General features: G+C 44.0%; 1 pseudogene; it reads right to left on the bottom strand.

Annotated features, from left to right (window-relative positions):
- Positions 1–399: 399 nt before the first annotated feature.
- On the bottom strand, positions 400–1440 carry LOC119334113 (annotated as a pseudogene).
- Positions 1441–7737: the final 6297 nt, after the last annotated feature.

Here is a 7737-nt window from a genome sequence, read left to right as displayed (position 1 = left end):
TGTTGCCCGAACTGGCCGCCGCCGTCTCTCTCATCAGGTGTGTCTTCTTGATTTTCTCTCACCAACTGCAGCTGGCGCTCAAGCTTGTTAATTAGAGGCGACAGAACACGCTCGCGATGCGCACATAGGGTCGCTGCCGCTGCTGGACTCTCCAAGGGTCTCGCCTTCCGTGTCTAGTTTCTGTAAATCTAATATTGTATGTGGCTTCAGTTTAGCCATCACTTTTGTCTTCACTAGTGTATTTGGCTTCAGTTTAGTGTATAATTTGGTTTAGCCGTCACTCTGTTTTCACTAGCGACGCCAAGTCTTGGATTGGTTGCATCCACACTCTCCACGTCCTACACACGCTCATGACTTGCACTTGTCAATGTATAATCAAGACTCGTGTAAACATACTTTTCATTTACGCTTAGGAAAACTAGCACTCTTTCTCTTGAGGTTATCATAGTCTTGGCTTGCCATGACTTCACCAAGTATTGTTGGAGATGCCATAAATTTGAGGCATTCCTGTTTGAGATCGTTACACTAATGTTGATCAGCTAACGCATATGTAGTTACCACTGTTTGTACATCAAGACACCTGTAAAGAATAGCCTCACATATGAGCTTCAGCTTTTCAATTGCGTATTGATCGGCAGCCTCGAGTAAGTGGCGTACAATCTCTTCTATGTCCTCGTCATCGAAATTGTTGAAAGGAAGCACCAAGTAGTCTGTGTACAAAATATAAGAGAGCCTTAAAAACGTCAGGTAACATATCTTGCAGGATTATAGATGATCCGTCTTTCTCCTTCATTGGGCCATAGAGCTGCACCCTAAAAACAGGGAACCTTGCAGCAAGCACTACCATATGTGCAAGAAATGATTCACCTTGGAAGTAGAAGGTCACGTCCGCCCCTTCTTTTGACTCTAATAGATTTGCCATATCAGTTGATAGATGGGATTGTGGCAGCTTCACTTGGGGTGAAAGTAGTAAGTCACTGCAAGTCACCAATGGATCTTTCATAACAGTGATCGAACATTCAATCAAGAAGTGGTCAAATTCCACATATTCTGCTTCAAGCAAAGTTTTCTCCATTACCTTGTCCCACACCCTCCCATCCTACATTTGCCTTCTGCACTAGATAAGTTTAACACTCCGATCTGATTCAACTCTGTGCTCTGTCCTCCTGGGGAGATCAATCGATAACAAAATATTGCCTTCACTTCAGCCTTTTCCCTCATAAGCTCAACAAGAATGGAGATGTGCTTTTGGCTTTCAGCATTGATTCCTTGTGGGTAGAATCTAACTGAACAGTCATACTCACCAACTTGGAAGGCATGGGACCTCATAAAATTGCCCGGTCCAGTTTCCTTGATGACACTATAGTCATTAACCACAAAGATGTGGCTATCCTGAACCACCGTCGCGTTGCAGGTCGAGACTGTAGTTCCAAACTCCATGTGCAATTCAAGTGCCTGCAATTCCACACAAGATCCTATTAGCACACAAAATATGCTTCATTATTTTAAAATAACAGAAATATATGTACTAGTGAACCACCTCGACCTATTCAAAAGGCGGGACACAATTATTGTAGGATGACCTGCCAATAACACTACTTGGCCTAGATACAAGTAATGGGCCAAACTCACCTACGCGTGTTTCTTGGACCAGCCCATGGCAAAGAAGAGTTGCATCACAGGGTAGCATTATATCTATTTTCCTCGGGCTTTCCTACAAAAAAGAGCTCGGCCCGAATGTTTTGACTCCCATAAAATCAGAGGAAACGAACGGTGTTCCTCTGGTCTGCTACGGTGTTCCTCTGAATTAATTACTACAAACAAAACGGCACCACAGGAAGATCAATTCCAACTGAACGGCCACTCCTACGATTTTTACTTATATATACTTCTCATATAAAAAAATGAATATATGCGAACCATGCATCTACCTATGCAGCACACTACTACTAGTCTACTGTCTACTACTACCATCTAGTACCAGCTATGGATTGAATAACAGACCTTGAAATGGAAGAGTGCAGTGGAATGGCGACCAACGGTAGATGAGATCCCAAAGCAAAATCTTGGCCGGCAGGCTCACTACGTAGCAAACCTAGTGAGAGAGATCGGTATTTTTCGATCTGGGTAGTGTGTTCCTGCTAGTGTGCGCGGTTGAGTTTTAAAGGATTGAAAACATGCCTTCTCGTGATAATGTTTGAGCGCTATCTATTTCCATCGGCCAATATTTAGATAATTTTAATACCATGCAAAAAATCCCATTACAATTAATACAATAAAATGACCACATATATGTACATAAATGTTCTCACAAAATTAACTGGCTACTATATATCTCCTAGATATATTCTGTAAATGCACAAAATCCTCAACAATTTCTAGCAACTACTTTCTCCGGTATTATGAGTAAAACTTTGACCAAAATTTTAAATAGAGATTGGTTTTGCTAATACTAAGTGCACACTCCCTTATCTATACCCTCCAACATTGCTTCGAGATATGTGCTATCCAACTAACTTAGGACACAAATTTCTTTTGTGGGTTCCTCTCAAATGATAAAACATATGTACATCAAACTTTATAGATCATTGTAACTTTGGAACTAAAATGTTGGAAAGAGAATATGGAATTTGTTGATCTAGTATAAATATACAAAATTTGATTTGGACAAAAAAACTGAATTTTTTGTTACACATCGTAGATCGAATACGTTGTTGACCTGTAAAGTTTGATGTCCATATGCTCCTTTATTTTGGAGATGCAAAAGTGGAAAGTTCATAAATTGACCGCGAAGCACAAAATGGATGGTTAGATAAGGGGGGTACAACCACAACTTTCACTTTTAACTAATAAAATATGAATTGTGTGTCAAAAAACTATATTGTGGAAAAACATCTTTCGAATACCAAAATACTAACTTAACCCAACACGCGTCCGTAGGGAATACATTGTTGTGGTGTAGTGTACATATGTTCATCACTTGCGCATGTAAATGTATAATAAATGCCCATGTAAATGTACTTGTCATTAACGCTTCGGAAAGTAACTAATGCCTAAACGCATTAGAAACAAAACATGACGGAGTGGCACTAAATCGAACAATAGGAATTAGTTACCATCTCATGTTGCAAATCACCCAACATAAGCACCAAGAAATATTTACTTTCATCCTCTGAATGTTTGTAGTTGTATACATCATGCAGTGTGCATCTTCCTCAAGACAGAGACCACATCTTAGCCTGGCCACCTGCGGCAATATAAAGTGGAATGAAGACATGAAGGGATTTCATATACGACATGATGGATCAAGAGAGGGAGGCAAAGGTCACACTAAAATCGAAAGGTGGGGAAGTCCAAGATAAAACTATGGCCGAGATCACACTAAAAAATTAAGACTTGGAACTCTCTCGTCATTTGAAAATATACTAGTTTGAATAACTGTATTTATAACCTCATTAAGAATAGTGATTCATGTAAAACTTAAGCTTTTTATCACCGTACTTGCCTCTCTCCTTGATTCAAGCTGTTGTTGGACTAAATCTTGCCATGTCTTTCCAGCCGACAGGAGTCGATAGAGCACTACAATGCCAGGAAGGAGAGGCGTGACCCTACATGAGGTCCTGCCCAAAAAGATCATTGAAAAATACTCATAGGTTGTCGCCGAAGGACGTCGGCCGCTGTCGTGCCATCACCATGTCGCGACCGACTTTCCGGGAAATAAATTTTCAGAAAAGACCGTCGTGCTCATCAGCCCCAGGATTACTGTTAGCTGATGAGGCTCCAACTTGATACAGAAATTCCAAGCAACATACAAAATATGCAGTACAAGACCATTCTGGCCTGTGAGTACAACAAATGGTTTCTAGTGGTTGATGGCGGAAGCGGTTTGTGGATCATCAGTGTCTATGGGACTCCAATTCCCACAGGAACAGCTGACCAGGTTAACTCCTATCTTCGCGAGGCTGCTATCTCCATTGCTTAGGTTCCGGGCTGTCATCGCGTCACTCCTCTCCGTGCAGGAAAATCTGGCCAAGACAATAGCCAGGGACAAGCCAGTGAGTACTTTGAATGTACTCGCAAACATTATGAACACAGGTATAATATAACAATGATGTGCCAAAAATATTTTTTTTTATGCTCATGACGTCAGTCACAATAGATGAATGAAACTCTGATGTGTGCAAGCAAGTTATTCATAAAACTGCAATAACATGGTAGTATAAAAACTTATGAAAACAAATAACAAGCAATGCCACAGTCGGGCGTCTGAGCGACGCCACATAAAGGGCTTTAAAAGAAATGCCACAGTCGGGCGTCTGAGCGACGCCACATAAAGGGCTTTAAAAGAAATGCCACAGTCGGGCGTCTGAGCGACACCACATAAAGGGCTTTAAAAGAAATGCCACAGTCGGGCGTCTGAGCGACACCACATAAAGGGCTTTAAAAGAAATAATCATAATGAATATCCCGGAGGTAGAACCATCCCAGAGATACTCGGTAATAATATCACGGGTTAGTCAATAATAATAATAATCATCGATATCACAAGTCACGAGTAGTAATTCCATTTCTGGTTAACCGTTTCACCTCCGAAGACCGACACTAAGACCGACACCTGACCCATCCCAGACTGTAATCCTTAACCATGGACACGGCTATTCGAATAGGTTTATTCTCTGCAGAGGGTGTACTCTTTACCCACGAGTAACGGATTTCTTTAGTCCATCGGGACTAATTCCGTCTACGGTCTTTTTGTTGAAAACACACCTAACTTGCACACACCAGCTTATCACACACGTGCCTGGAATCACCCACGACACCTGTTAAACAAACTCTAAGTGGGGAGGCTACAACCTCGCGTAGCATGGGATCAAATTTATATCGCGCGCTCTAAGGGGTGGCCTCCCCTCTCGGTCCCAACCGGAAACACCCATGCTCCCGGACCAGGTGGCCTGCCTACCAGTTACAACCGGTATCTTCCACCATGGCCTCTCTGTACGGTGTGTGCTAGAAAGAGGTTGACAACTTACTGAACCGTACTCTACTTGCTGTAGAGACGAGTGGTAGTATGAAACAAGTATGGGGGTTACTGGAACAAGACTTGATCTACGGTCGACTCAGGAGGTTTAAGTATTCCCTGCATGATTAGTATAACAAATATATTTCATCAAACAGAGTCACCACTCATATCACCCTACCATGCCATACCAGACAGAACCGTCCCGACGGAGACCGGCGACAAACTCATACCTACCCAAGGCAGAGGTTTTCCCGGGTTCCTGCCGGTATGCATGTCAAGCTCATGAGGGTGATTATCATCACAAGTGTGTCCATTACCAACAGCATGGAAATCAGTAACACCCATGCATATGATCATATCACATGAAATAACAAGTCCTTCGAAATGCGGTGGAGTTATAAATGCATCAATGATCACTCCAAAAATTATTATGCCGGGGTTCAGAATGCTTGCCTTCAATGTGTGGAAAGGCAGGGTGCTTTCCAAACTTTTGAAAGTTTCTTCTCTCTCCCAAAAATCCTATTTGAAAATATATTTGAATTAACACATATTTCAAAAACATAACCAAAAAGTTGTTTGAATTATTTTTTTAATAAATCTTAAAATAAACTAGATCAAATTTGAAGAAGGTAGGAAAAAGAATCAACTCATTTGGACTTATATTTAAAAAGTTATAGCCAGTCAAAGATTTGGTCAAAATCTGTTTTTAAATAAAATAGAAAAAGAAAACGTTTCAGATAGAAATACGCCTTCGGTACAGAGGAGGCATACTTGAGGCTTTACGCCTCCACTTAACCACGCGGACGGCGCGGGGTGTCACTGACAGTGGGCCTGCCTGGTCCACTGGTCAGGTTTGACCAGTCACCGCGCGTCGTCTCCCTCCTTTGCCCGAGCGGAGCGGGGCTCCGGCGATCGTCGCCGGCGTTTGGCTGCTCCTCGCGGGCCCCCGAGGGTGGGGATGGATCCGCAAGGTTGAGGCGATCCTCCCGGTAGTCGCTGGGTCGGCGGGGACGGCGTGAGCTGTCGGCGGTGAGCTCCTCGGCGGAGGGAAGCTTCGGGGAAAAGTGGTTTCGGGGCGGCGGTGGTTCTCGATCGAAATGGAGTAGGGGGAAGGTTTACGGGAGGATGAGGGGGTTCTTGGTGGAGAGAACGGAGGGTGGGAGGCCCTGGTGGTGCCGAATTGGCCGGGGCAGTGGTGGCGGCTGCCGTTGCCGGAGATGGGGATGAAGACCTTCCCCGAGTCGATTGGCTGCCATGGGAGGACTAGGGGAGCACTCTAAGGCTTCCTGCGTGCCCGGGGTGGCTCGGGACCTCCTCTTATAGCTCGTCGAGGTCGGTTCCGCGGCGGCCGGATAAGCTCTCCGGCGAACCGCCTCGCTGTAGCTTGCAGGGCAATGTGGCGCGGCTGGGGATGACGACAAGAGCTAGTGGACGAGAGGGCACTGCTCCAGGGGCCAGGTGGCGAGCCGGGGTGGCTTGGGCGGCGCTGCACGGCGCAGGGCTGTCGGGCGGCGGTGGCGGCTAGTGTTTGGCCTGCCGGGCGCGGCGGGGGCTGCTTGGCGCGTTGCTGCGAGGAGGGGAGCGCGTGGCGTGGTGCTGCAGAGCGGGCCAAAGCCGTGGGGGCCAGCGTGTCGGCTCGGGCGCGCGGCTGCAATACGCGCGCTCTGGGCGCGTCCAGTGCACGCACACCAGGTGTTCGACACAATGCCGAGGCATGCTACAGGTCGCAGGTGAGGATGGGATTTACCAGATCGAGGTTAGGAGCAACGGGGAGTCTAGTGGACATGCTGGTTTGATCAGAGGTGCAAGTTCACAGTGCAATGCCACAATCATGCCAGAACTGGTCATGCTCTCCAGGTGTTTGGCAAAATGCCACATGCACTTAGGTAGGTCTTGGGGTGGCCAAAAACTCCAGATGGGGGTCTCTTTAGATGCAAAAGAGAGTGGTGAGGTTAGTTGGACAAAAGGGGAAACTTGCTAGTGCAAGTTTTACAAAACTTCAATTCTGGACAGGAAATAAATAGCATTATTCCATGAACTAAAAGTGATCTAAATGGTGCATGCTCCTGGACTTAAGGGTTTAACATGGGGGACTACAAGTAGGAGAAATAATTAAGGGTATAGGAGCAACTAAAATGGTGGTTGCTGCACAAATCCTCAAGTTGGTCCAGAATGGAAATGAGGTTGATTCACTCAAATTTTTCAAAGAACATAATTAGGTTTTTGCACAAAGAGGGATAACAGGCTCCTACTGACCTCCCTTAATTTTGGTAGAAGTTTTAAAGAAACATTTAAATAGGTTGCTATGAAAAAATGCACTCTGGACCAGAGAAGAAAAATTGAGAGTAGGGCTCAAAATATTTCATGAATGAAATATATTTTTGCATAAAAGTTATTTAAAATCATCACATGACATCTCCAAATTTTTATGGGAATTTTAAGTGAATTTATCAAATGGTTGTAGTTCAAATATGGCCATTTAACCTAGAAAACCTTTTTCAAGAAAATAAAGAGCAAGCAACTTATTTATTTAATTAGTTATACTGATAAAAGGAAAGTTTTTCTTGAGAGGTTAAATAAGTCCAATACAAATTTGAAAAGTTTTCTCTTTGGGAAAACTCATCATAACAGGGAAGGAAATGATTAAAAAATCAAAATGGAGCTCAGAAATCCAAAGTTTTAAATCCTGGCAAAAAAATTTAATTTAATAAAACAAG

Source organism: Triticum dicoccoides, chromosome 7A (assembly GCF_002162155.2).
Source record: "Triticum dicoccoides isolate Atlit2015 ecotype Zavitan chromosome 7A, WEW_v2.0, whole genome shotgun sequence".
NCBI lineage: Eukaryota > Viridiplantae > Streptophyta > Magnoliopsida > Poales > Poaceae > Triticum > Triticum dicoccoides.
The sequence above is the reverse complement of the archived record's forward strand: the minus strand, read 5'-3'. Positions and strand labels throughout refer to the sequence as shown.